This window comes from Balaenoptera borealis (genome assembly GCF_965194805.1).
Source record: "Balaenoptera borealis genome assembly, chromosome: 16".
NCBI classification, from domain to species: Eukaryota; Metazoa; Chordata; class Mammalia; order Artiodactyla; family Balaenopteridae; genus Balaenoptera; species Balaenoptera borealis.
Genome location: NC_138872.1, coordinates 31,241,521 through 31,266,888, shown reverse-complemented (window position 1 = coordinate 31,266,888; position 25,368 = coordinate 31,241,521). Strand labels below are relative to the sequence as shown.

Genomic DNA, 25,368 nt, shown 5'->3' with positions numbered 1-25,368 from the left:
AACTTGCAAAAACTTGCAGAGGGAGGAACACTCCCAAATTCATTCTACGAAGCCACCCTGATACCAAAACCAGAAAAGGATATCACAAAAAAAGAAAATTATAGACCAATAACACTGATGAGCATAGATGCAAAAATCCTGACAAAATACTTGCAAACAGAATCCAACAACATATTAAAAGGATCATACACCATGATCAAGTGGGATTTATCCCAGGGATGCAAGGATTCTTCAGTAAACCAAATCAATCAATGTTATACACCATATTAACAAATTTAGGAATAAGAACCATATGATCATCTCAATAGATGCAGAAAAAGCTTTTGACAAAATTCAACACCCATTTATGATAAAACTTCTCCAGAAAATGGGCATAGAGGGAACCTACCTCAACATAATAAAGGCCATGTATGACAAACCCACAGCAAGCATCATACTCAATGGTGAAAAACTGAAGGCATTTCCACTAAGATCAGGAACAAGACAAGGATGTCCACTCTCACCACTCTTATTCAACATAGTTTTGGAATTCCTAGCCATGGCAATTAGAGAAGAAAAAGAAATAAAAGGAATACAAATTGGAAAAGAAGAAGTAAAACTGTCACTGTTTGCAGATGACATGATACTATACATAGAAAATCCTAAAGATGCCACCAAAAAACTACTAGAACTAATCAATGAATTTGGTAAGGTTGCAGGATACAAAATTAATGCACAGAAATCTCTGTCATTCCTATACACTAACAATGAAAAATCTGAAAGACAAGTTAAGGAAACAATCCCATTTACCGTCACAACAAAAAGAATAAAATACCTAGGAATAAACCTGCCTAAGGAGGCAAAAGACTTGTACTCAGAAAACTATGAAACACTGATGAGGGCTTCCCTGGTGGCGCAGTGGTTAAGAATCCGCCTGCCAATGAAGGAGACACGGGTTCGAGCCCTGGTCCAGGAAGATCCCACATGCCGTGGAGCAGCTAAGCCCATGAGCCACAACTACTGAGCCCGTGTGCCACAACTACTGAAGCCCGTGTGCCTAGAGCCTGTGCTCCCAACAGGAGAAGCCACCACTATGAGAAGCCTGCGCACCACAATGAAGAGTAGCCCCCACTCGCCACAATCAGACAAAAGCCTGCGCACAGCAACAAAGACCCAATGCAGCCAAAAATAAAATAAAATAAATAAATTTTAAAAAACAAACAACAAACACTGATGAAAGAAATGAAAGATTGATGGAGAAATATACCATGTTCTTGGATTGCAAGAATCAATACTGTGAAAATGACTGTACTTCCCAAAGCAATCTACAGATTCAGTGCAATCCCTATCAAACTACCAATCACATTCTTCACAGAATTAGAACAAAAAATTTTACAATTTGTATGGAAACACAAAAGACCCTGAAGAGCCAAAGCAATCTTGAGAAAGAAAAACAGAGTTGGAGGAATCAGGCTCCCGACTTCAAACTATACTACAAAGCTACAGTAATCAAGACAGTATGGTACTGGCACAAAAACAGAAATATAGATCAATGGTACAGGATAGAAAGAGAAACCCATGCACATATGGTCACTTAATTTATGACAAAGGAGGCAAGAACATACAATGGAGAAAAGACAGCTTCGTCAATAAGTGGTGCCGGGAAAACTGGACAGCTACATGTAAAAGAATGAAATTAGAACACTACCTAGCACCATACACAAAAACTCCAAATGGATTAAAAACCTATATATAAGACCAAACACTATAAAACTCTTAGAGGAAAACATAGGCAGAACACTCTCTGACATAAATCACAGCAAGATCTTTTTTGACCCACCTCCTAGAGTAATGTAAATAAAAACAAAAATAAACAAATGGGACCTAATGAAACTTAAAAGCTTTTTCACAGCAAAGGAAACCATAAACAAGACGAAAAGACAACCCTCAGAATGGGAGAAAATATTTGAAATGAAACAACAGACAAAGAATTAATCTCCAAAATATACAAACAGCTCATGGAGCTCAATATCAAAAAAATCAAAAAATTTAATTAAAAAATGGGCAGAAGACTTAAACAGACATTTCACCAAAGAAGACATACAGATGGCCAAGAGGCACACGAAAAGATGCTCAACATCGCTAATTATTAGAGAAATGCAAATCAAAACTACAATGAGGTATCACCTCACACCGGTCAGAATGGCCATTATCAAAAAATCTAGAAACAATAAATGCTGGAAAAGGTGTGTTGAAAAGGGAACCCTCCTGCACTGTTTGTGGTAATGTAAATTGATACAACCACTATGGAGAACAGTATGGAGGTTCCTTAAAAAACTAAAAATAGAACTACCATATGACCCAGCAATCCCACTACTGGGCATATACCCTGAGGAAACCATAATTCAGAAAGACACATGTACCACAGTGTTCATTGCAGCACTATTTACAATAGACAGGACTTGGAACCACCCTAAATGTCCATCGACAGATGAATTGATAGAGAAGATGTGGCACAAATATACAATGGAATATTACTCAGCCATAAAAAGAAATGAAATTGAGTTATTTGTAGTGAGGTGGATGGACCTAGAGTCTGTCATACAGAGTGAAATAAGTCAGAAAGAGAAAAACAAATACCGTATGCTAACACATATATATATGGAATCTAAAAAAAAACAAAAAATGGTACTGATGAACCTAGTTGCAGGGCAGGAATAAAGAGGTAGACATAGAAAATGGACTTGAGGGCATGGGGTGGGAGGGGGAAGCTGGGGCAAAGTGAGAGTAACATCGACATATATACACTACCGAATGTAAAATAGTTGGCTGGTGAGAAGCAGCAACATAGCACAAGGAGATCAACTCTATGCTTTGTGATGACCTAGAAAGGTGGGATAGGGAGGGAGGCTCAAGTGGGAGGGTATATGGGGATATATGTATGCATATGGCTGATTCACTTTGTTGTATAGCAGAAGCTAACACAGTATTGTGAAGCAGTTATACTCCAATAAAGATCTACTAAAAAAAAAAAAAAGAAAGAAAGAAAGGAGTCCACTTGCTTTGATCCCTAGTCGGGGAACTAAGATCCCACATGCTGCAGGACAACTAAGCCCGTGCACCACAAGTAGGGAGAAGCCCACGTGCTGCAACAAAGAGCCCAAAACAGCCAATCAATCAATATACACTTGTGACCAAGTGTCAAAGATTTGGATCTGAACCAGAGTGGCCCAGGGAAATGTGTCCCAGGCCCAAATTATCCCTGACTCAGGAAAATTTAGACAGTAACCCCAATGCTAACCTTGCACCAAAGAACCAAGAGACCTTAGTGATGATGAGCACTCACCATATGCTACGCACATCCCCCAGAGACAGTTGTTTTAACTATCCTCATTTTACACATGAGGAAATTTAAACTTGCCTACAGTCTTAGTGGTGGGTGTGGCTAAGCTCAAGTCTGCAGTTAATGCCTCTGCTATGGCATCTTCAGTGGAGCCCACTTACTGCTGTGGAACCCTCTGACTTACCCTCATTTCCTGGCTGATGAATTTTTAAACCACAAAGACATTATATTCTTTTGTTTTTAAGGCTGTACACTAACAGAATCTTCAATTTTTTATTTGTTAGCTTGTTCTTGTTTTACCACTCTAGAAGTGCTTGTGATTTACTAAACTTCCTTGTTTCAGTTTTAGTACATACAGTTTATATCGTCTAATCTTTCCTCTTCAGGGATTCTGAGCTCCTGTAGGAATTCTGAAAAACTATTACCTTTTCTGGTAATTGAGAATGCACCAGTAAAGTCTTGGGATTAAAGTGCTCAACCCAGAACCCTCAGGAATAGGAGGTAACCTATCCAGGTTTATAGAGGACCTTCTTGCCACTTCTCCCAGAATAACTTTAATAGCATATAGAGACTGTGCATCTTCCAAAGGGTTAAGGGTTTGAATTAGAGTCACCCACAACTCAGCAACTCTTATGCTACAGTTTAGAAAAAGGGGTCCATATGTAGGGGAAATTTAATGCCTTCTAATAACCTTTAGTATACTTGAATTTAGTTATTAAGCTCCCTTATCTATAGACGGAACAAATTCATGTCCTTTAATTTAAAAACAAATTAATCTTTCATGACTGCTCCATTAAACAGAGTTGTATTGATTTCTATCTGGTACCCTGTGCTTTTCCAGGGAGTTATAACTGATTGTTGACTTCTTTTCTGTGGACAGGTATGTTAAATATAACTGACCTAGTCAGACTATTACAGCCAACTCTTCCTTTTATTTAAAGAGTGACTCTTTTTTCCGTCTGTAGGGCCACTGTAGCTCTTTATTTCAGGATGTTTTCTTGGTTTTCACATAGACACAGCAGTTCCCAAGGCAGGTTTTCAGTATTCAGTACTGTTTCCAGAAATGCCATGACATTTTCAGAATCAAATAAACCTTGATTAATTTTAATTTAAAAATCATGGGTTTTTGTCACAGATTGGAGAAGACTAAAGAGACATAACTAAATGTGATGTGGGATCTTGGATTGGATCCTAGAAAAGAAAGTGTGAAATTTAGTTAATAGTATTGTACCAGTGTTGATTTCCTGTTATTGTACTATGGTTGTGTAAGATTTTAACACTGGGGGCACTTACCTGGCAGTCCAGTGGTTAAGACTCCTCGCTTCCACTGCAGGGGGTGCAGGTTCTGTCCCTGGTTGGGGAGCTAAGATCCTGCATGCAGCAACAACCTTGGGGCTTTCATATTTGAAATTCTCTTCCTAGGGTCAAGAAAAGGGGGGGGGGGGCTTCCCTGATGGTCCAGTGGGTAAGGCACCGCGCTCCCAGCAGGGGGCCCGGGGTTCAATCCCTGGTCGGGGAACTAGAAGATACGGCATGCATGCCGCAACTAAGGAGTCCACGTGCAGCAAGTAAGACCCGGCGCAGCCAAAATAAATAAATAAAATTTTTTTAAAAAAAGGATTTTAACGTTAGGGGAAGTTAGGCGAAGTGTATGTGGGAAATTGTGCACTTTTCTGTAAATCTAAAATTATTTCAAAATTAAAAGTTTTTTAAAACATATATACATATATTTTTTTCACTGTTCAAAATTCTTTGGGAATTATAGTACAGTATTGGCCTTTCTTGGGCCTCTCTCTCTAAAGCAACGAAGATAACGCTGGATGTATCAGCATACTCATTGCCCATAGGAAGCAGTCACAGAAATTGTTTCACTTGTGCATTCATTCAAACACTGTCCAGTGCAAATTTAGTAAGGTCCATGGAAGGCAGCAGCAGGCTCTCATGGGAAGAGTAAAGGATTTGGATTCAGACATGGGTTTCAGTCCCTCTTCTACCACTCACTAGTAGTTTCAGTTTGGGCAACCAACTTGACCTTTCTGTGTCTCAGTTTCTTCTGAGGAGTATAATACCGACCCCACAGTGATTATAAGGATTAAATGATGTTTATGTATGTGAATGCTAGTCATAGACTCTCTAAAACATTATGCAAAATGTTTATTTTGATTAATATCCTAAAAAAATTGGTTTTTTAATTTTTTAAAATTTTTGGCCGTACCACGAGTCATGAAGGATCTTAGTTCCCCGACCAGGGATCAGACCCGCGCCCCCCTCGTTGGAAGGCGGAGTCTTAACCACTGGACCACTGGGGAAGTCCCTTTAAAGAATTGTTTGAAGAAAAAAAGATTCCCCAGTTTGGGGGATTATATGTTCAGCTGGGTCTCCTGAGGTGATTTTTTCCTAGATTAATTGTTACAACTGCTGCACTGAGTGCAATCAAAATCCATAGGTGATATATTTATAATTGTGCTTATGCTATTTTGAATATTTGATTATTAACAATCAGTTTGAACTTGAATCAATATGACTAAGAAACACAAAGTAGTAAACTGAACATTATAGTCTATTTAATATAGAGATTTTACATGCACATTTTTTTTTTACTTATTTAAGCCAGTGTCTAACCCTTTTGCTTTGGAAGTCATGACCTTAGGAAGAGCATTTCAAATATGAAAGCCCCCAGGTTGTTACTTTCCTGAAATTTAAAGCAAAAACCATCAATGGAATCTATGGAGTTATTTTCAAGAGAGACCCTAGAAAGATACAATCTCTAATCTATCAACTATATGAGACCTCTAACCTTGTAGTTTGCTTCCAAAAGTAAACTATTCTATAATGAATTGAAAACAAGGAGCTCATATTTAAGTAGTGCTGCCAACTGTCTGTGATGAAATTTTGTTTTTTTATTTTACACCTGAGAGATGTAAAGTTGATTCTAAGTCCATATTTCAGATGGTTAAATGCTCTGATTCAGTGTTTGCTGAAGAGCTGCTGTGTGGCTTCAACCAGATCCTAAGTATTCTCCCTGCTGTGTCTACTGTCTGTTGATTTACTCGCTTCAATAAAGCAGCCTCACAGAGATCAATGAAGTTCTTTTTCACAAATCCCAATCTAAAGCCAAGACCAAAAGAAGTCAAAGAAATAGAAGATCCTTTTTTTTTTTAATTAATTAATTTATTTATTTTTGGCTGCGTTTGGTCTCTGTTGCTGTGCACGGGCTTTCTCTAGTTGCGGCAAGTGGGGGCTACTCTTCGATGTGGTGCACAGGCTTCTCATTGCAGTGGCTTGTCTTGTTGCAGACCATGGGCTCTAGGCACGTGGGCTTCAGTAGTTTTGGCACACGGGCTCAGTAGTTGTGGTGCGTGGGCTGTAGAGCACAGGCTCAGTAGCTGTGGTGCATGGGCTTAGTTGCTCCATGGCATGTGGGACCTTCCCAGACCAGGGATCGAACCTGTGTCCCCTGCATTGGCAGGCGGATTCTTAACCACTGCGCCACCAGGGAAGTCCCTAGAAGATCTTCTAGTGAAGTAAGAGATGTTCATCGTAGTCCTCAAGTGCTTTTTTTTTTTTTTTAATTTGGTTGCACTGGGTCTTAGTTGCGGCAGGCGGGCTCCTTAGGTGCGGCTCCAGGGCTCCTTAGTTTTGGCTTGCCTGCTCCTTAGTTGTGGCACTGGGCTCCTTAGTTGTGGCAGGCAGGCTCCTTAGTTGTGGCTCGCCAGCTCCTTAGTTGCGGCATGCGGGCTCCTTAGTTGTGGCATGCGAACTCTTACTTGCAGCATGCATGTGGGATCTAGTTCCCCAACCAGGGATCAAACCCTTGCCCCTTGCATTGGGAGTGCAGAGTCTTATCCACTGCGCCACCAGGGACGTCTCCTCAAGTGCTTTTTTGAGTAGAGAGAAATATTAAAAAGACTAATTGTTACTGAGTTGATAAAATGAATGAGTGAAATCTCTGTTATCCTCAAAGGATGCATTTTCCAATTCAGTAAAAAGTAGTTTATTAGAAATAGATGGAAACTTCTTAACATGGTAAGTGTGTTTGTGTATATGTATGTGTGTCTCAAGCTATACACATCCTATTTACTGATAAAATAGCAATCTCATTAGATTATGAATAAGACAGGAATGTCCATTCTTAATATTATTTTTAACATTGTTCTAGAGACATTAGACAACTCAGAGAAGAAACAATTTATATATACGTAATTGTAAAGGAGGAATTTAAATTATCATTCAATAATTGCCTTATCTAAGCAAATGTTGATTTAAGACAGATAGCTACAGGATATTTATGAAATATCTAATAATCTTTGAGGAAAATTTTCCTCACCAAATCTATGCAGAAAAGGCCAGGGTTTTCAACCAAGTCTTCTGAAAAGAATGAAGTTTGAAAAAGCCTTACAAATCTTCACAAACAACACAGGGAACCTTTTTTCTATTCCCATTTACAGTTAGATTTTTATTTTATTCTCCTTAATAAGTAATATGTAATATGTGTACGTGCTATAAAATACAAAAGGTATCATAAACAAATATTCAGTGAAAAGTCAGTCTTCTCCCAGCCCTGTCAGAGACAATCACTGGTACCAGTTTTTTATGTTCCCTTCCAGAGACTTCTTAGGCATATACAAAACTAGCTTCTCTCTTCATTCTTTTTACATTGATAGTAATATGCCACATATACTGTTCTGTACCTTGTTTTTGTTTTATTTACTTAACAATATTATAATGGAAACTGTGCCAAATCGGCACATCCATAGATCCAGAGCATTTTTTTTAACAATTGCAAAATTAAATTATGGTTATATACTATAACTTAACCAGTTGCATATTTAGATTGCTTTCAACCTGTTGCTATTACAAGCAAGGCTGGAAAGAAGACCTTGGTACATGTGTGTCATTTAAGGTAGGCAGTAGATGGGCCTCTGGGCTGAGCAGCTGGAGTTTGTCAAGCAGAGTAAATTGGAACTTTCTTTTCCCTAGACACTCCAAGGACAAAATTAATGCCAGGAGTTGAGATCTGCTGGAATAAAGAGATAAGAGGACCACATCTATCACTCCTGAGGTCAAGGAAACGCCCCCGACTACACACGCACAAGAAGGCTCCTCAGGGGTCAAAAAGGGAGGGGGCATCATCCCATAATATGTGTGGCCATACTCCATTTAGCCTTTGTGCTGGAATTCATCTTGACAAAAAGATGCGCATGCATATAGGGAAGGGTCCTAGGGCAGGTCGGATGTGGAAAAGAAGTGAGATAATTGGCCAGAGGAAAACAAAGATCCAGAAGAACTGCCCCTATATAAATGATTTAAACACCTTTTTACTGCATTCCTCCTCATTAGGAAGGATGCCCAAACCCTTTCTCTCTGGGTGTGTATTCCTGTTTTGCTTCTGCCTTAAATAAGTGAACTGCTTCTCTGTGTGCTCTCCCACATGTTGTGCTGTGCTTCTAATAATAAACTTTGTACCTGTTTTTACAGTTTTTGCCTCCTTGAAACATGCTTGCTTTCAAACGAGGCAAGAACCAAGGCAACTTTGCTTCTAACCTCTAGCGCCTGGTGGACTAGTGGCTAGGATTTCTGGTTTTTCATCCAGGCTACTCAGGTTCAATTTCTGGGCAGGGTGCTAAGATCCTGCTTCAAGACTGTTCACTGCTGTTTCTCCAAGAACACTTTGAGTACACATGTAAGCACATTTGAAAGATAAATTACTAAATGTGGAATTGCTGGGTCACTGGGTAAGTCCCTGTATAATTTTGCTAAGTTGTTCTCATGGAGGCTGACAATTTTACTGATTGACAGTTTCACTGATAATGTGAGAGTGCTTACTCTCACTAATGGGTAATATCAACTTTATGACATATTAGATTTCTGCTTGAATGTGGGCTGCTCTTCAACTTTCTTATATCCGCCAGGATAGGCTAAGTTATGCCTTAGTCACAAACAACCTCAAAATCTTAGTGGCTTGTAACAACAAGAAATGTCTTTCCTTTTGGTCAGCTAGGGGCTCTACGCCACATCTCCTTACTCAAAAACTTAGGCTAACATTAGGCTGCCACCATCTTGAACATTGCCAGTTGTCATGGCTAAGGAAAAGAGGGCTCTGGAGAGTCTCACACCATCAATAAATATTGTTTAGCCTGAAAGTAACAAATATTGATTCCCTTTACAACTCATCGACGAGTATTCATTACATGGCCTCACCCACTATAAGAGGGCCAGGAAGTGTAGTCATACATGTGCCTAGATGGAAAGCTGAAGATATTGGCAAACAGCAGCTATGACGAACTACTGTATCTGTATTCTGTCCTGTTAACCTGTCAATTCATGTGGTAATAACACAGGTTTTTCTTTTTTGGAATATTTCTGGCTAGTCTCTCATTTTCATTTTTCCTGTTGAACTAGAATTAGCTTCTCTAACCACCCTCCTCTCTCTAGAAAGAGCCAAATTGTCAGTATTTTTTTACTGTGTCTGCATTAAATTTATAGATTTAAGGAAAATTGACATCTTTGTAATATTGCGTTTCCACAACCAAGAAACAGATACATCTTTTCAGTTATTCACATCTTCTTTTGTATCTTTCATATATTCTTAATATATATTGTGTATATTTATTAGTATCCTTTTTTTGTTCTTTTAATGGTCTTTATTTTACTATCATCTGTAAATAATAATTTTAATTCCTTCTTTCCAATCAGGTTGGTTTTCTTTTTTTTTTTTTTTTTGGATATTCAAAATATAAGAGTTCATGACCATGAACAACATACCAAAACAAAAACAATAACCCATGTCACGTGATAAGAAGCTATACCAACATCAATACTGATTCTTAAACAACATAGGTTGGTTTTCTTGAAGGAACAGAAAGGATATAAACATTTCTCAAATAACATATCTATTACCCAATCAAAAATTTTTTCAAAATATTTCATATTAAGGATTTTTCTTTTCATGATCCATCTTTATATTAATCCCAATAAATAAATAGATTAACATTACATCAACAGTAAATACTGTTTACTCCAGCACCTAGAAGCACTTAATCAAATTTTTACGAATTATATTTGTTTTGTGCTCTGCAAGTGTCTATTATGCCCACCTGTACAAGAACCAGGAGATGATAAGCCATTAATGGAGAATAAGATCCGATTCTACTCACTGGCCCATTCATCAAACTTGAGAGATGTTGAAAATTAAACATTCACATGTAATTAGAGTACGGTTTGAGTAATGTAGGCATTGCTTTCCTATTGCTTTTTTTTTTTTTTTTTTTTGGCTGCACCGCGTGACATGCGGGATCTTGGTTCCCCGACCAGGGATCAAATCCATGCCCCCTGCAGTGGAAGTACAGAGTCCTAACCACTGGACTGCCAGGGAATTCCCTCCTATTGCATTTTGATTTGTTGTTTTGTTGGGGGGGAAGAATCAGCTTTTTACTAAAGTTAAACAGGTATTACACCTAGGGTTTATTTCATATTGAGGATGAGAACTGCTCATTGCTTCTTATTTCTTTTCACTACCTTGGTGTAATTATGATGTGAAGTTCAACCTAAGAGTATTTTTCTCCCTTACAACTTGTCTTTCATTTCATCCTCCCCCTATTTCAGCATTACCCTGTGCTCTTTTTCCTACAACCCATACTCTTAAGAGTTCAATTCTTAGGGACCTCCCTGGTGGCACAGGGGTTAAGAATCCGCCTGCCAATGCAGGGAACACAGTTCGATCCCTGGTCCAGGAAGATCCCACATGCCGCGGAGCAACTAAGCCCGTGCGCCACAACTACTGAGCCTTCACTTCAAAGCCCACGAGCCACAACTTCTGAAGCCCGCACACCTAAGAGCCTGTGCGCCACAACAAGAGAAGCCCCCACAATGAGAAGCCCACGCACCGCAATGAAGAGTAGCCCCCACTCGCCGCAACTTAAAGAAAGCCTGTGCGCAGCAACAAAGACCCAACACAGCCAAAAATAAATTTAAAAAAAAATTCTTAATCACAAGACTGTGAATTAAATAGAAGTCAATAGTTAAAGGCTAATAAGCAGATTATTTGTGAGATTACAGTGCATGTATGGTTGTGCCTGGGATAGAAGTCCACAGGGAATACAAGACATCAGGTCTGAACCCTTTACCCATCATCAAAGTGAAGTCTCATAAAGATCTTATGGAATGATTCAAATTGAAAATAAAGACTTTATAATTACACAGAAATGGAGGGAAAGTCTTTATGGAGCTAACTATGGCAGAGTAAAAATAGACCCACCAAAATAACAGACATCTGAAATTAAAAATGTTTAAGAAGACAAACTTCAGTTATGATAAACAAAGATAGCACCTCAGGCTTGGTTTTAGAACTTTGGCAATACCAAAAAAAGAGAAAAGCTGTGTACAAACCCAGAGAAAGCAATGGTAATAGAAGAAACAGAAGAAAAAAAAAATTGCCGAAGGAATGGAATTGTCAATAATAAGGCTGAAAAGAATAAAAAACACAAAGACTATTAAAAGAAATTGGTTAGAATTTAAAAACAAAACAAAAACCTAAAGCACTGTGATAAAAAGTATAAAGAAATTTACAACATCCCTTAAGGGAAAAAAATGGCATCAAAATAATAGAGCAGTCAGTAAAATTGAAGCTAACTGGGATGGAAAGATCCAGATTAAAATACAAATGGAATAGACAAATAGGTTATAACAAATCCTGTAAACTTAGTTTTTTCTTATGCAAATCTCCTCTAAATAATTGGGAGGATGGGAGTGGATTGCAAATAGGAGGAAGCCTCAGTAAAAGAATAATTGAAGAAGTTATTGAAGAGAAAAATAGACCTTTGCCTACAGATTGAGATTTTATGACGTACTTATTTTCCAGATTTGGCACTTAAAGACAGTATACCCATATACCTACCTACCAGTTTATTTATTTATTTATTTATTTATTTATTCATTTATTTATTTATTTATCAACATCTTTATTGGAGTATAATTGCTTTACAATGGTGTGTTAGTTTCTGCTTTATAACAAAGGGAATCAGCTATACATATACATATATCCCCATATCTCCTCCCTTTCAACTGGAAAGGAAGAACTATTCTCTGGAGAATAAAAGATAAGAATGACCTCAGACTTTGCAACTCAAATAGTAGAAGATATAGTAGGGAAATATTTACAAAACACCAGGCAATTATCTTGCCTAGCTGTCTGCCTTTTGAAGATAAAAAAGATTTTTGAACCCTGATACCTGAGAAGAATTTTCAACAGACAAGTACCAGAGAAAGTTATAAAAGACTGGGAATGCAGAGGAAACTTCTGAAATGTAAGTGGTAGAGACTGGAGCACTTTGAAGGAAGTGAGGTAGTGATGCAGGAGTGGTAGCTTAGGTATTCAGGAGCAAAACATCTCAGTACAGAAACTCCACCTGAGTTGGCGCATTCCAGGATCTGGGCCTCCACACATACAGAAATGCAACCTTACCTTTACTCAGGGATAACTGAGGCCTAGGAAAATCTTGCTAACGAAAGCTCACAAAACTGCCGATTTATAGATTTGCCATGAGAAATAGAATTTTCAGGTAAACTTGAATGTTGACCAGGGGAGTCATGTGAGGAAAACAGAATTTAAAAGTGTATAACTTTGGTGAATTTAGAGTTAGAATAAACATAAGTGGTTTTTAAAAGTGTTTCTCTGCTACAGTTGAAGTATTCTTCCTGGTGTAGGGGTGCTTTCCGGGGCACCTAAGTGTTTGACATTAACTGGCACACACTGGAAATGGCAGGAAATGTATGCTTAATTCTTTTTTTTTTTTTAATCAGTCATCAATTTTATACACATCACTGTATACATGTCAATCCCAATCGCCCAATTCAGCACACCACCATCCCCACCCCACCGCAGTTTTCCCCCCTTGGTGTCCATACGTTTGTTCTCTACATCTGTGTCTCAACTTCTGCCCTGCAACCCGGTTCATCTGTACCATTTTTCTAGGTTCCACATACATGCGTTAATTGTATGCTTAATTCTATACATATATAATCTATGCTTCTATATAGATGGACTTGTACTAACACTTTCTCTCTGTAAATCCTTTACTACCATTGTCCTTGTTAGCTTTCATATGCAGCTGTAGATAAATATTGGTCAAATATATCACAGATTTTATTTTTACTTTAAATTTAAAAGATATAAAAGGATATATATACACATATATGTGTGTGTGTATGTGTGTGTGCATATATATATATTATATATATATATATATATATATATATATATATATATATATATATATGAAAAGACTCTGTCCTCTCTAGGTTCCTTGTCCCTTCACCAAAAACAGCTCATGTTATCAATTTCAATATCTTTCCAGGGAAAATTTATGCATATTCAAGCAAATGCTTTTATTCTTTAGTAGTGAAATATACCAAATCCAACTAATAATAGATGTGTTTGCAGTTTTAGTGGCCACTGATATGGTGCAGACCAGTCAGCTATAGGCTGAGCTGCAGAGGCTCCATATCAACCCCTGACTGTTAATACAGGCATAGAACCTGCCATCTAATTCTCTCAGGCTCAGGTTATTGCAGTAGGGCCAGGTACTGGCCAGTCCAGTGAGGCCACACTGTAACTCATTAACTGAAACTCAGTCATAGGTCTGAGAGAAAGATCTCTTCTGCAATTAGTTTCTATACTCTAACTGAATAAAACAGGGACGTGTCCTGGTTTTCTCAAACTTACAGTTTGTTCACAAGACCACCTTTGGTTATATTAGAAAATAAAACGATTACATCTTCTAAAGCACAGTGTTTTGGCACTGTCCTGTTTGGGCAAGGTCTTGAGAGACAAATTGCCAGTTTGCTATTTTGTTGCCAGAAAGATGATCTCTAGATCAGCTAGTTCAAAACAAAAGTTATATTTGGTGATATGTATCTTTTATAATTATTTTAAGTGATATATAAGTAAAAAGTCACTATAGAAAGTCACTGTGTTCAGTTGACTTGGTGTATTTTTTGCAGCTAGTTTTTCATGGAGTACTCACTGCTCAGAGCTGAATGTTCTGTGGGTGCTTTATTAAGATTTATTTTTATGCAGGCAGTTAGTTGCACCTGCCCTAAAAGTTTTTCCAGGTTAGGCTCCAAAATAAATATACAAAAAGCAGTAGCTTTTCTCCATGCCAGGAATAACCAGCTCAGAAAATATAATGGAAAAAAAAATCCCGATCATAACAGTAACAAAAATACATACAATAAAACTGGGAATAAACTAAAGAAAAGTATAAAACCTGTATGACTGAAGCTATGTGAATCTACTGAGAGCCATAAAGTAAGACTAGAATACATGAAAAACATATCGTGTGCCTGTATATAAAGACCCATTCTCCCTAAAGTAAGCTATAAATTTAATATACTTTCAATCAGCTTCCCAACAGGATATTTTTAAAATTATTTATCTGAAAAAGATTGTGTAAGAATAGGCTTGTAAGTATTAAAAAGAAAGAGTAATGATGGAAGTAAATTTTCCTATCGTGTATGAATTGTTGGTATGCTAAAGTTATATTAAAACAAAACATTGAGTACTGATTCAGGACATCATGGATAGAAAAAAAAGAACAGACTACAAAATCCAGAAACAGACCCAGGCATGTATAAAAAGTGACTGTGAAAAAAGTATAATTTTAAAACAGTGGAGAAAGAATTTTATAAATGCTATTGGAACAAATGACTAACCATTTGGAAAAACAGTTTTAGATCCTTTTTCCATGCCATAGATTCAAGATGGCTTAAACATTTAAATTTGAGATGCAAAACATCTACATATTAGAAAGGAATATGAGTATTTCTGCAATCTGATGCAGGGAAATCAAAGATTAGAAACCATAAAGCAGGGGCACAAACTCAGTGCCGACAAGGCAACAGCATCAGGCAGGAAATTGAATCATTTGAGTACACTGGGTAGAAAACAAAATTGTGCAGTCCTCAGTTTCTTTTATTTTGGTTTTTTGATAGAGGTAGAAATATTTATATTCGTTGAGAAAAATAACAGCATAAGCACAATAAGTGACCACCAACATTTGGTTCAGACTTAGGAAGTGATAAGCGATGGTGAACATAGTGACGAATGAAAGCATGCTGACCTAGGCCCAGGGTTGCACTCAATACTAGTCTGTAAGATCTCCTCCCAATTGTGCAACAACATGGCAGCTTGGAAGCCCCCCAAGGCCACTCAGCACTAAGCAATTGTTGCCATGCAAGAATAAAGCCCAGAGTTATCAGATCTTCTGATCTTTTTCCATGTAAAGCTGGAAAATTGCAAATTTTATGCTAAATCTCCCCAGTTTAAACTATCTCAACATTTAGAACTTTGTATAGGCCAAACAAAACATCTTCACAGGTCAGATTCAGCCCATAGGCCTCAAGTTTTTGAATTCCACTGTGTAGTTTTGGTTTTGGTTTCAAGATTATGCTTAAGTCTTTAAATGGGTTGGAATACTTTCCATCTTTCTGTTTGTTCTTTTCTATACTCTGGATCAATTTATATAGCAGAGGAATTAATCTGTACAAATTTAGATGGAGTTCCACTTCGATTGCCATCAGGATCTGGGGCCTTTTTGTGAAGACAGAGTTCTATATTTTCCGAATTTCTTCTTGAGCCCGTTTTGGTTATTTATATTTCTATAAAATCGTACATTTAATCTAGATTTAAGTGAATTCTCTTATAGATGTTTTTTTAATCTCAGCATGTCAATAGTTTTTAGCTCTTTCTCATTCTTAATGTTTTTTTATAAATTTATTTATTTAATTTATTTTTGGGCTGCACTGGGTCTTCGTTGCTGTGCGCAGGCTTTCTCTAGTTGTGGCGAGTGGAGGCTACTCTTCATTGCAGTGTGCGGGCTTTTCATTGTGGTGGCGGAGCACGGGCTCTAGGCGCACAACCTTCGGTAGTTGTAGAATATGGGCTCAGTAGTTGTGGCTCGCAGACTCCAGAGCTCAGGCTCAGCAGCTGTGGCACACGGGCCTAGCTGCTCCGCGGCATGTGAGATCTTCCCAGACCAGGGCTCGAACCCACATCCCCTGCATTGGCAGGTGGACTCTCAACCACTACGCCACCAGGGAAGCCCCTCATTCTTAATATTTTGTTGGTTTGTTGGTTGATTTCAATTCCCTTCTGGGTTTTTTGGTTTGTTTTCATTCATATATTTTTGTTTGACCTTTATTAACCCCTTCTTCTGGTTTATTTTGTTTGATTTGTCCTTTTTCTGGCTTCTACAGTGAATTTTTGTTCATTTATTTTCATAATCCATTTTAGATAGATAATACATGTATTGAAGATTATGTATTTTTTTCTCAGCACAAGAATTTTTCCCCCAATGTGATCAATTTCTAAATAGTCTATAATTTGTTCTCCCTACCTCTTGGACTCAAGTCATTTCAGATTATCTTTTGAATTTCCTAGTAGTTAGTTTTCTTTATCTTTCTTACTGTTGAGTTAATTTTATTGTGTCGTAGTCACAGAATGTGGCCTATTTCTACTCTTCTGAATGTTCCTTATGACATTATAAAAAATCAGTTTATCTAAATGTAGATGTTCCAGATTCACTTTAAAAGACACAAAGTTCTAAATATATGTTTATTATCTGGTAATGGTATTGTTTGTATTCTGTCTGTCTCTCTTTTTTTTTTTTTCTTTTTGTGACCCATTAAAGTCTAAGAGAGGTATATTAGGCTCCCACAATGATTATGTTTTTACCAAATTCTGTGTTTCTAATAAACTTTGTTTCTGTATTTTGATGCTTTATTAAGTTTTGTGTCTGTTACACTTTATTTGGTTTTATGTATGTATCTAATTTTTTAATCACTATAAAACATCATTGTCGGGACTTCCCTGGTGGTGCAGTGGTTAAGAATCCACCTGCCAATGCAGGGGACACGGGTTCGAGCCCTGGCCCGGGAAGATCCCACATGCTGTGGAGCAGCTAAGCCCATGCGCCACAACTACTGAGCCTGTGCTCTAGAGCCCACAAGCCACAACTACTGAGCCCACGTGCCACAACTACTGAAGCCCATGTGCCTAGAGCCCGTGCTCCACAACAAGAGAAGCCACCACAATGAGAAGCCCACGCACCGCAACTAGAGAAAGCCTGTGTGCAGCAATGAAGATCCAACACAACCAAAAATAAATAAATAAATAGATAACATTAAAAAAAAAATCATTGTCCTATATAACTTTTTTTGCCTTCATTTCTACTCTTTTTAAAATTGGCATTCCTACTTTTTCTGATAATATTTGCCAGCTATATTTTTCTTCGTTTTTGTGTTGCCACCTTCATTTAAAAATTTCTTAGAATCATTTTACATGTTTTCTTACAAACAGCTTATAGCTGATAATTGTATTTATGTAGTCTTAGAGTCTCTTTTAATAGGGAGACATTTTTTCTGATAATTAACTTTAGATCTTGTTACTGCCATTTTATTTTATATTTCTTTCATTTGCTCTCTTATGACTACTCCCCCTTTTTATTTCCTTTCTAGATTTTGTTGAAATGATAAGAGTTTTTCTTTGCTTCATTTTTCTCCTTCATCCCATTTGTGGCTTACTACATTTTTTTTTAAATTTTATTTATTTTTGGCTGCATTGGGTCTTCGTTGCTGCGTGTGGGCTTTCTCTAGTTATGGCAAGCGGGGGCTATTCTTCGTTGCGGTGTGTGGACTTCTCATTGCAGTGGCTTCTCTTGTTGCAGAGCACAGGCTCTAGGTGCGCAGGCTTCAGTAGTTGTGGCACACGGGCTCAGTAGTTGTGGCACACGGGCTCAGTAGTTGTGGCTCACGGGCTCTAGTGTGCAGGCTCAGTAGTTGTGGTACACAGGCTTAGTTGCTCCACAGCATGTGGGATCTTCCCAGACCAGGGATTGAACCCATGTCCCCTGCATTGGCAGGCGGATGCTTAACCACTGCACTACCAGGGAAGTCCGTGTGGCTTGCTACATTTTAGCACACGTATTTGTTGTTGTTGTTTGATTTTTTTGTTTGTTATTTGTAGATGCTTTTTATAAAGTCAGGAAGTTCCCTTCTATTCCTATATTTCTGGGAGTTCTTATAATGAATGAGTATTGAATCTTGTCAGACACTTGTTTTTTTCATCAGTTGATATGATCATGTGATTTTTTTTCCTTCTTTAGCCATTTAATATGGTGGATTATATATTTTTTTAAATATTAAACTAACTTTGCATCCCTAGAATAAACCCTAGTTGGTCATGGTGTAAAACTTCTTATATATTGCTGAATTCTACTAGTTAATATTTTGTTAAGAATTTTTGTGTCTGTATTCATGAGACACTGACCTTATCTAGTTTGGCTATCAGGGTTAACACTAGCTTCAAAAAACGAGTTGAGGGCTTCCCTGGTGACACAGGGGTTAAGAATCCACCTGCCAATGCAGGGGACATGGGTTTGAGCCCTAGTCTGGGAAGATCCCACATGCTGCGGAGCAACTAAGCCTGTGCTCCACAACTACTGAGCCCTCGTGCCACAACTGCTGAAGCCCACACTCCTAGAGCCTGTGCTCTGCAACAAGAGAAGCCAACGCAGTGAGAAGCATGCACACCACAACGAAGAGTAGCCCTGCTCGCTGCAACTAGAGAAAGCCCGTGTGCAGCAACAAAGACCCAGCACAGCCAAAAATAAATAAATAAGTTTATTTTTTTAAAAATGAGTTGAGAAATGTTCCATTCTATTTTCAGGAAGCCATTGTCAAGAATTGGTGTTAATTCTTCTTTAAACATTTGGTAGAATTCTCTGGTAAAATTATCTGGGCCTGGAGCTTTCTTTTTTGTGAGTTTCTTAATGCCAAATTAAATTTATTTAACAGTTGTAGGACACATAGTGATTGCCCATAGTCATTCTTTCAGAGTAGGTCTGCTGGCAACATATTCTCTTTGTTTTCCTTCATGTAAGCAGGTCCTGATTTCCTATTTTATTCCTGAAGGATATTTTCATCAGATATAGGATTCTGGGTTGACACTTCTTTTCTTTCAGCACTTGAAAAATGTTGTGTCACCTCCTTCTGGCCTCTATCATTTCTGATGAGAAATCTACTCTCTTTCAAACTGTTTTTCCACTAAAGATAATACATATTTGTCTCTGGTTGCTTTCAAGGTGTTTCTTTTTTTTCCTTTAGTTTTAATAAGTTTGACTGGATGTGTCTTGGTGTAGATTTGGCAGGGGGGGCGGTTATTCTGTTTGCTCATCTTCTTGAATTTATACATTTCTGTCTTTTGCAAAATTCTGGAAGTTTTTAGCATTTCTTTGAGTACTTTTTCAGCCCTGCCCTCTTTCTCCTCTCCTGGGAATTCAGTGACATGAATGTTAAATTTTTATTATAGTCCCACATGTCCCTGAGGCTCTGTTCATTTTTCCTTCAATCTATTTTCTCTCTGTTGTTCAGATTGAGTAGTTTCTATTATTCTTTTAGGTCACTGACACTTCCTTCTTTCCCTTTCATTCTCTTGCTGAGCCCATCCACTGAATTTTCTATTTCAGTTGTGGTATTTTTCAGTTCTAAAATTTTTGTTTTGTTCTTCTCTGGTCTTCTTTGCTGAGACTTTCTTTTTTTTTTTTTTTCCAGTGTTTTCTTTTCTTGTCATTGAAGTGTAGTTGATTTACAATAGTAGTTTCAGGTGTACAACATAGTGATTCAATATCTTTATAGATTATACTCCATTTAAAGGTATTACAAAATACTGACTATATTTCCCAGTGCTGTATGTTGCTTATTTATTTTATACATAGTAGTTTGTGTCTCTTAATTCCATACCCCTATCTTGCTCCTCCCTCCTTTCCCCTCCCCACTGGTAACCACTAGTTTGTTCTCTATATCTGTGAGCCTGTTTCTGTTTTGTTCTATACATTCATTTGTTTTATTTTTTAGATTCCACATATAAGTGATAACATACAGTATTTGTCTTTTTCTGACTTATTTCACTAAGCATAATTCCCTCTAGGTCCATCCATGATACTGCAAATGGCAGAATGTCATTCTTTTTTAATGGCTGAGAAATATTCCATTGTGTGTGTGTGTGTGTGTGTGTGTGTGTGTGTGTGTGTGTGTGTGTGTATGCCACATTTTCTTTATCCATTCGTGTGCTGAGGGACACTTAGGTTGCATTCATATCTTGGCTACTGTAAATAATGCTGCTGTGAACATTTGGGGTGCATATATCTTTTCAAATTAGTGTTTTCATTTTCTTTGCTGAGATTTTTCCATGTTTTCATTTGTTTCAAGCATGTTCGTAACTGCTTGTTGTAATATCATTATGATAGCTGCCTTAAAATCTTTGTTAGAAATTCTAACATTTCTGTCATCTCAGTTATGGCAGTTGTTGATTTTTTTTTTTTCATTCAGTCTGTGATCTTTTTAGTTCTTGGTATGATGAGTGATTTTCAGTTGAAACCTGGACATTTTGTATATTATGTATAAGTTTCTGGATTTTACTTAAACTTTCTGTGTTACCTGGCTTCCTCTGACACTGCTCTGGCAATGAAAAAGATACAACACCACTTCATTACTGCCAGGTGAGGCTAGAAGTCCAGGTTCTCCCTTCAGCCTTTGTTGACATAGGGGAGTGGGGGAGCTCCTTGTTATTGGTGGGCAGGGTTGGGAGTTCCAGCTCTCCACTGGGCTTTCACTGATACCTCCTTGACTGGGAGGGGTAGGAATGCTTATTGCTGCAGGGTAGTGGTAAACTCCTGATTCTGCACTATACCTCCTCTGTCACCACCTCAGAGGGGAAGGGTTCAGTCACTTTTTACTGCTGGATAGAGGTGGAAGTCCAGGCAACTTCCACATGTGGTCTCCACTGATATTGCAGAGGTGGGTCTTCATTACCACCTGGCAGGATAGAATTTCCGGCTTCCTACTTGGCCTTTTCTGACACTACCCCAGGCTTAGGGCAAGGGTGGAGATCTAGGCTGTCCATTTAGCCTTTGCTAGCATGTGTAGGGGTGGGCCATAGTTCTGGGATGTTTGGAGTAGAGCAGTTACTATCTGAAAGTTTTCTGCCTTCCTAGGATACCCTTTTTGTGGTCCAGTGCCCAGATAGAACAGGTTTATTGGGGCTATTTTTGTCTTCACCTGTTCTCATTTCTGGTTTGCCAACTTCTTCAGCTCCAAGTCTGGGATATATGAGACAAAAAGAAATCTCAGAACCCGCTACCATGTTGTTCCTTAGGTTTTGAGGTTCTGAGCTAGTGTCCCTCTTTCTCAACATCTTTCAGAGTATTCTCATCAACTTCTCATTGTTTTATATATAATGCCCAAAGTTTTTAGTTGTATTTAGACAGAGAAATAGGAAATGTATGTCTATCTTTCTGCAACCAGCGTGTCTTTTGATGGAGGTATAGGCAGTGACCTCTGATGTCTTCTATTTTTTTTATTAGAATTAACTGAGGTACTTTATTAGCATGTTTAGAACAATGCAACTCAATGATAGCTATTATTACATATATGCAAATGCAAACATACATAAGTGTATAACATTTTTAATATATAACATATCTGGAATTATGTCTTATCTATTGTTCCTCAGCTTTCTTTTCTTTTTTTTTCACTTAATAGCTCTTGGAGCTCCGTCTATATCAGAATATATAGACCCACCTCTTTTTAACAGATGCATTTCACAGTTAGGATGTACCATAATTTAACCTCTTGCATATTGAACATTGGTTCTTTCTTAATTTCATTGTGTTGCAAATAAATATCTATATCTATACATCTTTGTCCACATTTCTTTAATATAGAGTCATAAATTAAGTTGCTGACTCAACTGAGTTCTAAATGGGCATACCCATTTAGCATTTTTATTGCAATCCAAATAGTCTTTCAAATGGATTTCTTCAAATTTAAATCCTACCTACAGTTAGAAGATTTTTAAGATTTTTCATTCTAGATCCCCAAAAAATGCCATTGGTAATTTGATAGGGAATGCATTGGATCTGTAGATTGCCTTGGGTAGTATAGTCATTTTGACAATATTGATTCTTCCCATCCAAGAACATGGTATATCTTTCCATCTGTTTGTGTCATCTTCAGTTTCTTTCATCAGCATCTTACAGTTTTTGGAGTACAGGTCTTTTGCCTCCTTAGGTAGGTTTATTCCTAAATATTTTATTCTTTTTGATGCAATGGTAAATGGGATTGTTTCCTTAAATTCTATTTCTGATCTTTCATTGTTAGTGTATAGAAACAGGAGAGATTTCTGTGTATTAATTTTGTATCCTGCAACTTTACCGAATTCATTGATGAGCTTTAGTAGTTTTCTGGCAGCATCTTTAGGATTTTCTATGTATTGAATCATGTCATCTACAAATAGTGACAGTTTTACTTCTTCCTTTCCAATTTTGATTCCTTTTATATCTTTTTCTTCTCTGAAGGTTGTGGCTAGGACTTCTAAAACAATGTTGAGCAAAAGTGGTGAGAGTGGGCATCCTTGTCTTTTCCTGAGCATAGAGGAAATGCTTTCAGCTTTTCACTGTTGAGTATGATGTTAGTTGTGGGTTTGTCATATATGGCCTTTATTTTGTTGAGGTAGGTTCCCTCTATGCCCACTTTCTGGAGAGGTTTTATCATAAATCAGTGTTGAATTTTGTCAAAAGCTTTTTCTACATCTATTGAGATGATGATATGGTTTTTATTCTGCAATTTAATGTGGTGTATCACACTGATTGATTTGCAAATATTGAAAAACCCTTGCATCCCTGGGATAAATCCCACTTGATCATAATGTATTATCCTTTTAATGTGTTGTTGGATTTGGTTTGCTAGTATTTCGTTGAGAATTTTTGCATCTATGTTCATCAGTGATATTGGCCTGTAATTTTTTGTGGTATCTTTGTCTGGTTTTGATATCAGGGTGATGGTGACCTCATAGAATGAGTTTGGGAGTGTTCCTTCCACTGCAATTTTTTGGAGTAGTTTCAGAAGGATAGGTGTTAACTTTTCTCTAAATTTTTCATAGAATTCACATGTGAAGCCATCTGGTCCTGGACTTTTGTTTGTTGGAACTTTTTAAATCACAGTTTCAATTTCAGTACTTGTGACTGGTCTATTCGTATTTTCTATTTCTTCCAACTTCAGTCTTGAAAGATTAGGCCTTTCTAAGAATTTGTCCATTTCTTCTAGGTTGTCCATTTTATTGGCATATAGTTGTTTGTAGTAGTCTCTTAAGATCTTTTGTATTTCTGTGATGTCAGTTGTAAATTCTCCTTTTTCATTTCTAATTTTATTGATTTGAGCCCTGTCCCTTTTTTTCTTGGGGAGTCTGGATTATCAATTTTGTGTCTCTTTTCAAAGAACCAGCTTTGAGTTTCATTGATCTTTGCTACTGTTTTCTTTGTCTCTCTTTCATTTATTTCTGCTCTGATCTTTATGATTTCTTCCCTCCTACTAACTTTGAGTTTTGTTTGTTCTTCTTTCTCTAGTTGCTTTAGGTGTAAAGTTAGGGTGTTTATTTGAGATTTTTCTTGTTTCCTGAGGTAAGACTGTATTGCTATAAACTTCCCTCTTAAAACTGCTTTTGCTGTGTCCCATAGGTTTTGGATCATCGTGTTTTCATTTTCATTTGTCTCTAGGTGTTTTTTGATTTACTCTTTGATTTCTTCAGTGATCCATTGGCTGTTTCATAACATATTGTTTAGCCTCCACGTGTTTGTGTCTTTTACAGGTTTTTTCTTGTAGTTGATTTCTAATCTCATGGTATTGTAGTCGGAAAAGATGCTTGATGTTATTTCAGTTTTCTTAAATTTACTGGGGCTTGCTTTGTGGCTCAGCATGTGACCTATCCTGGAGAATGTTCCATGTGCACTTGAGAGGAATGTGTATTCTGCTGCTTTCGGACAGAATGTTCTATAAATGTCAATTAAGTTCATCTGCTATAATGTATAATTTAAGGCCTGTGTTTCCATATTGCTTTTCTGTCTGGATGATCTGTCCATTGATGTAAGTGGGTGTTAAATTCCTCCACTACTATTGTGTTACTGTTGATTTCTCCTTTCATGGCTGTTAGCATTTGCCTTATATATTGAGGTGCTCCTATGTTGGGTGCATATATATTTACAATTGTTATATCTTCTTCTTGGATTGATCCCTTGATCATTATGTAGTGTCCTTCTTTGTCTCTTTTAAGTCTTTACTTTAAAGTCTATTTTGTCTGATGAGTGTTGCTACTCGCACTTTCTTTTGATTTCCATTTGCATGGAATACATTTTTCCATTCCCTCACTTTCAGTCTGTATGTGTCCCTAGATCTGAAGTGGGACTCTTGTAGACAGCATATATATGGGTCTTGTTTTTGTATCCATTCAGCCAGTCTGTGTCTTCTGGTTGGAGCATTTAAACCATTTGCCTTTAAGGTAATTATCAATACTTGTGTTCTTATTGCCATTTTGTTGATTGTTTTGGATTTGTTTTTGTAGGTCTTTTTCTTCCCTTCCTCTTTTGTTCTCTTCTCTTGTGATTTGATGAATAGCTTTAGTGTTGTGTTTGGATTGCTTTTTCTTTTTTGTGTGTGTATCTATTGAAGACTTTTGGTTTGCGGTTACCATAAGGTTTTGATATAGCAGTCTGTATATACACAAGATTGTTTTAAGTAGCTGGTCTCTTAATCTCAAATGCATTTCCAGTATCATGCATTTGTCCTCTCCTCTTCCCACAGTTGCTGGTTTTGATATTATATTTGTGTGTGGATGATTTCCTACCTTTACTGTATGTTTGCCTTTACCAATGAGCTTTCCCATTCATAGTGTTCTTATTTCTAGTTGTGGCCTTTTCTTTTCCACCTAGAGAATTTCCTTTAGCATTTGTTGTAAAGCTGGTTTGGTGGTGAGTTTTTGCTTGTCTATAAAGCTTTTAATTTCTCTGTCAAATCTGAATGAGAGCCTTGCTGGGTAGAGTATTCTTGGTTGTAAGTTTTCCCCTTTCATCATTTTAAATATATGGTGCCATTGCCTTCTGGCCTGCAAGAGTTTCTGATGGAAAATCAGCTGATAACCTTATGGGGATTCCTTTGTA

The 25,368-nt window shown here is 37.5% G+C and overlaps 1 protein-coding gene across 6 annotated transcripts in view; it reads left to right on the top strand.

The window, feature by feature from the left end:
* Nucleotides 1-25,368, top strand: part of RNF24 (ring finger protein 24) — a 139,368-nt gene that overhangs the window by 29,412 nt on the left and 84,588 nt on the right. The gene's annotated exons all lie outside the window — the stretch shown is intronic.